Source organism: Xyrauchen texanus, chromosome 22 (genome assembly GCF_025860055.1).
Source record: "Xyrauchen texanus isolate HMW12.3.18 chromosome 22, RBS_HiC_50CHRs, whole genome shotgun sequence".
NCBI lineage: Eukaryota > Metazoa > Chordata > Actinopteri > Cypriniformes > Catostomidae > Xyrauchen > Xyrauchen texanus.
Window position 1 is genome coordinate 25,840,289 of NC_068297.1, and position 9,979 is coordinate 25,850,267.

The window sequence follows — 9,979 nt, forward strand, 5'->3', positions numbered from 1 at the left end:
TTACAAATATTATTTATAGACGGAGACCAGTCAGGAAGTGTTCAAAATTTGTACGGCTCTAGCAAAAAAGCTATTTTTCAGTCTTGTGTTACGAGAGTAGATTGTGCTGTATCTCCTACCCTATCAAAGAGGTAGTATGCAGGGTGAGTGGGATCCCTAATAAATTTGGAGGTTCTGCTAAGACATCTGAACAAATAAATGTCCTCAACTGATTGTAACTGTGTGCCGATGATATTTTGTGCCATTTTGGTAACATATTGCAGAGCCTCTGTTCCTCTCTTGTACAATTGCCGTACCAAGATGTGATGCAGTATGTCAGTACACTCTCCACTGCACATCAATAAAGGTTCACAAGAAGTTTCTGATGCAATCTTGCTTTCTTTAATCTTCTCAGAAAATAAAGATGTTGTTGTGCCTTTCCAATGACAGTGGAGGTGTGTGTAGTCCAAGAAAAACCCTTGGTAATGTTCAACCCCGAGAATTTAAAATAGGTGACTCTCTCCACAGCCACTCCATTTAAAATCACAGGACTCAGATTCATTTTCCTTGTCTTCCTAAAATCCACCACAATCTCTTTTGTCTTCTTGGTGTTAAGGATGAGATTATTGTTGGAGCACCATGCTGTCAGATTTTGTAGTTCATCCCTGTATGCACACTCATCATTGTTCGTAATCAAGCCAATGGTTGTTATATCATCTGCAAATTTTACAATGGTGTTTGTTACATGAGCGGGTAGGCAGTCATGAGTGAAGAGTGCATATAACAGGGGACTCAGCACACGTCCTTGTGGAACACCAGTATTGATGTTAAGAGCAACAAAAGAAACAATACAAACAATAACTGAGAACTTTCACGGGTGTACTGATCTGCTGCGTCAATGCGCGCCACCATCTCAAGAGTACAGGCATGCAGTAACAAATCTCTTTAGTTCTTCATGACTCTTTTAATGTTCTTACAGATACAAAAAGTGCAACCGTTAAAGGGATTGCTCACCCAAAATTTAAATTCTGTCATAATTTACTCACCCTCATGCTATTTAAAATCCATATGACTTCTTGCTTTCATGGAACACAAAAGAGATGAAAGGCACATGTTTCCTTACAAAAAAATCTAGAGTTGCTGCAAACTTGCTACAATTTCACCTAATAGATTATTATTTTTCTTATGGTCACATGCAGGTGGCCTTTTGCATGAAAATGTCTAATTCATTGTCTACTTTTCTTTTTCCTTCCTTTTTTGCATTAACACTTCGTAGAATGTTAGAGTAATGTTGGGAAGTAAAATGCACCATCCCAAAACCCAATAGCACAGCATTCATCAAAATAAACCTCTTCTAGAGACCTAAGCTTCCTGTGTGGAGCCTGAGGGGGGTTTGATGTGCTAATTATTTACTGAAGCAGTAGGGACTTTCAAATTAGACCCCATCCTGATGCAAACGGTGAAGAGTAGCCCTAATGGGGTAACCTGGGTTACATCTGAATTGAAAGAGAAAACAGGGGACAATGGGGATTACAATGGTCTTTGGGCAGACTGCATTGGAAATAGCCTCTATAGTGGGCAAGAACGGCAGGGGCCAGCCCAGGCCTCAGAACAGTATTAAATTACAGATGTATAGACAAGCAGTTGCTGCTGGCTTGGTCAAAATTGCATACCCTTAAGCTATTATTCCTTACTGCTTGTGTTGGGCCTCAGTGTATGTGGATGTGGGTGTATGGGGGAGGGGGTATTTTGTGAAATATTTTTGCATTTAAAAAGAGAGAAAGAACCTGTTTAATGGAACAAAATGTTTTGGATAAAAAAATTAAATTAAATAAAAAAACAGAAATGTAGGCTAAATGATTGCTGGTGAGAGGTTTTCTCCTACCATGCTGAGCAGAACAGGCTGCTCTTGCATCTCTGCAGAGAGAGGAAAGGAAAAAGAAGGGAAGAGAGAAAAACTGGAGAAAATTACATACTGTACCTAAATCCATGTATCTGGGCAGCCATCCAAACAGACTTTTCCAAGCAGATAGAAAAAACATACAAGGGAGCAGTGAGCAGTAAAATTCAAATATTGCTCTCAGTATGATCACAGAAGGTAGATTACCTTTGGATTTAGGTTACTTTCAAAGTTTTTATCTTGCTCAATATCAACATAGACTACATAGGTAAAGTATAACTTACAACAAACTAGGTAGCCTTTAATTGTATTTTCTAGCCTCAACATGGTTAGGTAAACAGCCAAATTTCTGTTAATACATAACTCTAAGCTAGATTAAAACATGACACTAATCTCTGGATCCAGCTTAATATGTTCCAATGCACAGACTTTGAAAAAAACATTAGATTAATGAGCATGTAGTGCAGATAAAGAGTACCGTAAATTGTCCTGGAATGCCCATGATTATGTGGCATGATTAAAACTAGAGTACAGCACAATTGTGTAATGTGGTTTAAAATAGCTATGGCCCAAAAATGCCCAAATTGAAGTGCTATTTTGTTTTTGGGGATATGCTGTTGACGGTAGACGAGTGCCCAAAAGTCTGACCCTCCATAGGCCTGCTGTATTATCTCTGAGTCTGATGGTGCAAATCCAGCTTAGCTCATGTTTACATTTTGGGAATGTTCCCCTATGTGGTGAGGTGCTAGGGCAAAGTAAAGCTCAGAGGGTCTCTAGGGACATGCCACAAATCTCAGCTGAGCGGCAGGGGTCAGCTCTCTTTCTATAAGCCTGTCGAAGGGCCAATACATGCAAACCCATAAACACAGAGCATTTATTCCATGTTAATGGAGTAAAATATAAAACATATTCTCTGATACAAGTGTAAATGGTCACTAAGGAGTAATATAAAACTGAATCGTAAAACTTATATTAGTGGCAACCCATTTTGCAGTTATCTTTCATATACTGAAAAAAGTGAACCTAAAATCAGCTTCATGTGGAAACATCTAAATTATCTGGTTTAATAAAAGTCATAAATATTATTTAACATCACTGAAACCACCTGAATACATTAGATTACACTCATTTTGAAGGTTAGATCAGGTAAAAATAGACCTTTAAGATAACAATTGCAGGTTAACACTTTTTTTTCAGTGTACAACCTGTAAGAAAATGTTCTTACTATATATTGTATCTTATTGTCCAGTTAATATATCTAAACATCCTGAAAATAATTAAAAAAATAAATAAATTGGAGATGCAGAAGGACTTAAGATATTATGTCTTGTTTTAAGACAAATATTAAATGTAATATTATTTTGCTTAAGTAAATTTCTCTTTGAAATTCTGTTTTAAGAATGTTTGAATTTTTTTGTATTCTTTTTTTGGATAAATATTGTGCTTCATGTGTGGTAACATCTAAATGAACTTGGTTGATTCAACCAATGAACATCACTGTATCAACCTGAATATTTGTTAATTATGTTACACTAACAAAACTAATTTTAAAGGTTCTGATCGAGGGACAGTTCATCCAAAAATGAAATAAAAAATTACTCACCCCCATGCCATCCCAGATGTGTATGACTTTCTTCTACAGAACACAAATTAAGATTTTTAGAAGAATATCTCAGCTCTGTAGTTCCTTACACTGCAAGTGAATGGTGGACAGAACTTTGAAGCTCCAAAAAGAACATAAAGGCAGCTCCATTGGTTACATCCTTGTCTTCAGAAGCTATATGATAATTATGGGTGAGAAACAGATAAATATTTAGGTAATTTTTTACTATAAAACCCACTTGACCAGCCCCGACCATTAGGTGGCGATATGCACAAAGAATGCAAATCAAAGTGAAAGTGTAGTTTTATAGTGAAATAAATGACCTAAATATTGATCTGTTTCTCACCTACACCTATCATATCGCTTCTGAAGACATGGATTAAACCACTGGAGTCATATTGATTGCTTTTATGCTGCCTTTATATGCTTTTTGGAGCTACAAAGTTCTTTTCACCATTCACTTGCATTGAATAGACCTACAGATATTCTTCAAAAATGATTTGTTTTTGTTCGGGGAAGAAAGAAAGTCATACACATCTGGGATGGCATGAGGGTAAATGATGAGAATTTTCATTTTTGGGTGAACTATCCCTTTAAGAATGGCAGGTTACCACTTTTTGCAGTGTAGGAACAAAGAAAATTCTTATTTAAACCTGTTCTTATATTAATAATGGATAGTTCATCCAAAAAATTTTATTCTGTCCTCATTCACCTCATGTTGTTCATGTTGCACCCTCATTTTTGTTTTCTTTGTATTCTGACTGAGACTAACATACTGTCTAACATCGGACACAGAAGAACAAAGTTGCATGGGTTTGAAACAACAAGAGAGTGAGTAAATTATGATATAATTTAGATTTTGGGTGAACTATCGTTTTATTTAGAAAGAAGGTTGAAGCTGTAATTTTCTCACACTAGGAAAAAAAATAATTGCTGTAAAAATCAAAAAGGCCCAGCCAACAGCGCTAAACATCCACCCACAGCACACAGCATTCTGCCACTTTCCAGAACAAAGGATGTAAATTCTGGTGTGGCTCAATAGCCTGGTGACTGACATGCAATGCAAAGAATGAACAGCAAGTGACAGGAACATCAGAGGTCATCTTTGCCATTTGCACATGAAGAATGCCACCACAATTGCCAGAACGCATTTCCAATTACCAGTTCAAAACCAAATCTTTTTCTTTTATGTTGAGTTCCAAGGAGGAGAGATCTATCTGATAGCAGCAAATATCAGCGAGCATTTCTCTTGCCAAGTGTAGAGACACATCTGACAAAGCAGAGGATATTAAGAAAATAACGCTCACTCAGTGAATCCGCACTACACTGGCGAGAGAATAACAGCTTTGTTGTCACGGTCCAATTTATTATTATTGTCTGAGGTAGCTGAAGCAGAATAACATATATGTGCAACCCAAGCTTCAAATCACCTTGGGGGAAAATACTTGCTAGGATTTTAAACACCCATCCAATCTGAAACGTACAAAACCATTGATTCCCTTTGCAGGAGCCTTTATGTAGATGTCATATATGGTATTTGACCATGACATCCAGATTTTATGAATGATTTGAGAGCTCAAGGGGTTGGAAATTACTCTCTTTTGTCACCAGTTTCCCACTACCGGACTCGGTAGATGTTATCCTACTCAATGTCTCCCAAGCATTTCAAACTTCCATTTATTTAAAGAGGAAATGGAGGGAAATTTTAACAGGTCACTAATTTCATTTCACTGTGTTCCGGTGGCATTAGGCTGGACCAGATATTTCAGAGGAGCACAAAATCAATGTGCATGTTCTGTGGGGAATCACTCCCTGAATCCATTAGTAACTTTGACCAGCAGGTCAGGTAAAGTAATAGCCAGATAAATGTTTCATTACTGGTGCCCAGACTGACTTAATGGCCGAGCCACATACAGTACATCCATGCATGTCAAACACTTATGATTATATCAAGATGATGTAATGCATTTTTGCTCTTCATGGCTCTTCGTTACCTGTATACAAAGCTGTCTCTAGCTCATTTACTTTAGGCCATTTGGATAAACACACAAACAGACACACATACACATCAGCCATCATAGATCCTCTGGTATTCTTATGATACCACACTCATGTATGTATCACAGATTCAGGTTATAATTAATACTATTTGATATACCAATAATGTATTTAACAAGTATTACCATTTCAGTGCATTTTATGCAGAATAGTAATCTATATTAGTAAATGTATATTTAATTGATGCATTAATGCAATTTGCATGCTCAAGAAACAGTCCAGTGAGAAAGACTGAGGTTTATAAGCAGTTTTGAGCACATTAATGCTGCACTAATAGTCAGCTTAAATGTATATTGATTGTAAATATTTAATGACAGCTAAAATGTAAGAGTTTTTGTATATTCTTACTTGTAATTTATATGTTCTAAGCTACTTGACTGGTCACTAGTAAAAAAGAGGGCAATGTGTGAATTAAGGGGACTTCTAGGGTGGAGGAGGGGTGGAGGGGTCTTATGCAGTGATTTGTGGCAGCTGTGAAGCATTCATGCTCTCCTCTTCACTTTAACAGGCCACAGAGTCCCACCAATCAGAGGGCACCACTTTTAAACAGCGCAGAATTTGATTTCTTAAAGGGGCCGTTTCTTTGACGAAGTGGCAGAAGCGTTGTTATGATTTAAACTGTGTGATTGTACTGGTTCCTATAAGGAAACTTAAGCTTTTTGACCTACTTTTTAATATGATGGGTAGCCCACACATTACAACATAAAAACAATTGCATACCAATTTAAGATCATAATTATTCTGCTTTTAACAAATTGAGAGGAGATGTTATGGTGGTAAGTATTTGTTTATTAAAAGAGGAGTCATAGAGAGATTCACATTTGGAATGTGAGGCTGGACTGCTTAGTACTTCACCACTTCCCCTGGCAAAAAGTCCATCATATTCCAAACCTTGTATCAAAACAGACTTCATGTAAGACCCACATAAAAATAAACAAAATATGTTTAAGTGCAAAAAAATAAAAAGGTTTGCGGTCGTTGTTCTTTTAATAGAAAAATGTGGCAGTCTGAAGTCGAAAATAAAATGTTTCAACTAATGAAACAAGGATATGGAATGTACTTTTTTTTTTTTTTGCTTTCTTGGTTTTTCTACTGCCAGACCACCGACATTCATTATTTGCCCACTATGGCACATTTTAAAAAATGAGTAACTTTCAGATTGGTTACAGGACATCAATTGTCCAGTTCTGTGGGTCAGTTCTAAAGAGAAATTGTGGGGTTTTTCCTCCACAGAAAAGACATCACACTATGTGACCATATTCAGTTACTATCAGTTCCAGCTGATTTATTTATTCATCAATGACTTAAGCATCATGATAAATAATGATGTTGACAGAGCACAAGTCTGTCTGTCCATCATTTGCTACAAAAATGCAAAAAATGTAGATGGTCTGCATTTACAAGTAAATATATTGCACACAAAAAATGAAGGGGAAACAGTATGTGCCTTTAGAAAGAAAGTGAAAAAAAATCCAGTCTCACACCTGCGATTTGGGACCCACCCACATATCACGAGTATGATATACATAAACTCCTACCTTTACAATTTTACAGTACATATACAATCTTGAAACTAATACCAGCACTGAGGTATGCATCTCGCCCCCCTCCCCAATGCCATATGTTCTACAAATACTCGACAAATTTGATCTACAGCTGTACAAAACCTAGTTTAAAATCACAAGGCATTTCTATGCAAGTTTTCATTACAACTTAATCCTTAAACCAGGACTCCCTTGCATGCTAAAACAAGTGATAAAGGGAAGAAGTGCCTGAAACTCACTGAGCGCCCAGTAAGAACATTCCCTTTTTGAACTGTACAAAAATATGCCTGAAAATAGTTTGCTTTCTTTTAAAAAGATGAGGTCTGTTATGTATCAAAATGCTTCCTCGAACACCTGCAACTCTGGAGAGGTTTAGGCTGCTTAAGTTTAAACCAGTAGGTAAACAGAATCAGTAAAAAAAAAAAAAATCTGGCATTTACAAATGACTAAACAACTTTTGAAAGTAACGTCCTGAACAGTAACAGTTCACAGATTTGCTTTGAGTCAGTCCACAGTCTTTACATTTTCAGCTCCCTGCAGTTAGAAAGAGGGTAAAAGATGCATAGAAGTTCTCAGATTTTCCCTTTGTGGTCCGCTTTCGTTGAACAGTAATTGCGAACCTACAGAAAAAGAAATCCATAAAACCCTGTCATGCTGCCAGAAAAGAAAAAAAAAAGATTTTTTTTCTTTTTTCTATCTTTTCTTTTTTTTTCTTTTTTGCTACAGTACCAGCTTCATAAGCATCTAATTCCTCAAATCTCTCCTGCCTCCTTCCCAAAGCCCCTATAGGTACAAGACCAGAAGAAGGCAGGGGTAAGAAACATGTACAGAATATAGCAATTCAATCTGTCCCATCTGTTATTATTCATGTCTTATTTAGTAAGTAAAAACCAAGTCAGAAAAGTTCGCTTCGAGCCAGTCCCCTGCTATCATTTCGCTGAGCTCGGGCGTACAGTAGTCTGGAAATTCAAAGTGAGAACCCAGACTGCCCTCGCTGAAAGACTCCAACTCCTTATCCACCAGAGAGAGGGAGAGATTCCCTGAATTTTGCTCCGAGCTTTGCGTGGACGAGGCGAAGTTCACGCTGAAGTCAAACAGCAAGTCGTCCGCGTCTTCGCTCGAGCTGGACGAAGTGGACACTGACCGCGAGGATGCTGGTGAGATGGATGCGGGGTACATTGTGCTCTGCTTGGTGATGTTTTTGAAGTTGTAAAAGAGTCTGTTGTTGTTGTTGGACGCGGCGTTTCGGACCTCCTCGTACATGCTCGCGCCCTCCGATTCCGTCGACGAACTCAAAGTCGGACTGGCGGGAACTTTCGCTACATTATACGCTTGGATCTGCTCCTCTTCCTCCTCTTCCTTGACTCGGACTCGAGAGTCCTCCTCGTAGTCATCGTCCTCGTCGTCCGTGAATTCACTTTTAATTACAGTCTTTGAAACTTTCATACTCTTGAACGCATACTCATCTCCGTAGCCGTGATGCGATTTGGTTCCCGTCTTACTGGGTTTGAGTTTTGAGCACTTCTTAGCGGAGTTCCTGGGCATTTTGTTGCACTTCTCCGGAGACGGCGCTGACGTCTTTGAGGAACCGTCCAGCTTTGGTTTTTTCTTGGGTCTGTATTTGTAATCTGGATAATCAGCCATGTGTTTCAATCGGAGCCTCTCAGCTTCCCTTATGAAAGGTATCTTTTCGCAGTCCTTTAACATTTTCCAGCGCTTGCCCAGGCGTTTGGAGATCTCGGCGTTGTGCATGTCTGGTGACTGCTCCATGATCTTTCTCCGCTCGATTTTAGACCACACCATAAACGCGTTCATCGGTCTCTTTATGTGTCCCGTCGCTGTCTTGCACCAGTCCGGGTTTATCGACACCGGGCTGCATGCCATGAACTCACTCTCATCGGAGTCGGTCGCTTCTCTGGACATGCCGTCCACTTCGCTGTTCCCCGTGTGCTGCACCATGGTTCGTATTGAACAGCCCCGTGTGCAGTTGCAGTGTCTTGTCGGTCCACTGCTCAAAAGTCTCTACTTGTCACCTGAGTGCGTCTGCTTTCTGCGCCTCTGAGGTTCACCCACTCTTTCCAGAGTTAGAAACCGCCTTCTTAACTACTTCTTGGCTTTTTCATGTGCATGACATCATGGGTAGCGCGCCAATCGCATCCTCTCCACTCCGCCCTACGGACTCCACGCAGTGGGCTTTAACCCTTCACGCGCTCCAGTCTGCTGTTGGTGGGTTTGCGCGAGCGTCTGGACCCCTGCTGCGCGAGCTAGATGTATCACTAGATACACTGAAGGGGAAATGCGTGTGTCAACACATAAACAAGCGAAACTAGCTAGACTGGGCCCAAACGGTTTGCTTTAGCTTTATAACGTGAGACTATAGGTCCAAGTCTTTATGTAATGTTATGGATAAATGTATAGATGGAAAATGTATTTTCACTCATTCTTTAATAGAATACTGAAGGTGGCGCTTTAACACTATCCCTGTGTGCCTATATATCTCACATGCAACAATATTGCATTAGCTGCAAATCAGTGAATTTTACTGAATTACACAGTGATGAAAAACATTTGATTTTAAAAATTGATTGATTTGATTTAGATTTTTTAAAAGCTAAATTGTTTCTTTTAATTTAATCTAATTTTCAATTATATTTTATTAGTTAGGATATAGAATTATATTTATATTATATTTTTTCAAACATTATGTTGATACAGTACATTCAATGAGACATATTAGGCAAAGTCCTCCTTTTAATTTTTTTGGAACATAATTATGCATCCCCAATTATGGAAGCATTCATTATGTGTGTAGACAACCACACAATATGGTAAAAGACCATCCCCTCATATCTGTACTTCCCCCGTCAATAAAAAAACAGTGTCTCTGAACGAGCC

The 9,979-nt window shown here is 38.5% G+C and overlaps 1 pseudogene; it reads right to left on the minus strand.

The window, feature by feature from the left end:
- Nucleotides 1-6,318: 6,318 nt before the first annotated feature.
- On the minus strand, nt 6,319-9,141 carry LOC127662087 (transcription factor Sox-11-like; annotated as a pseudogene).
- Nucleotides 9,142-9,979: the final 838 nt, after the last annotated feature.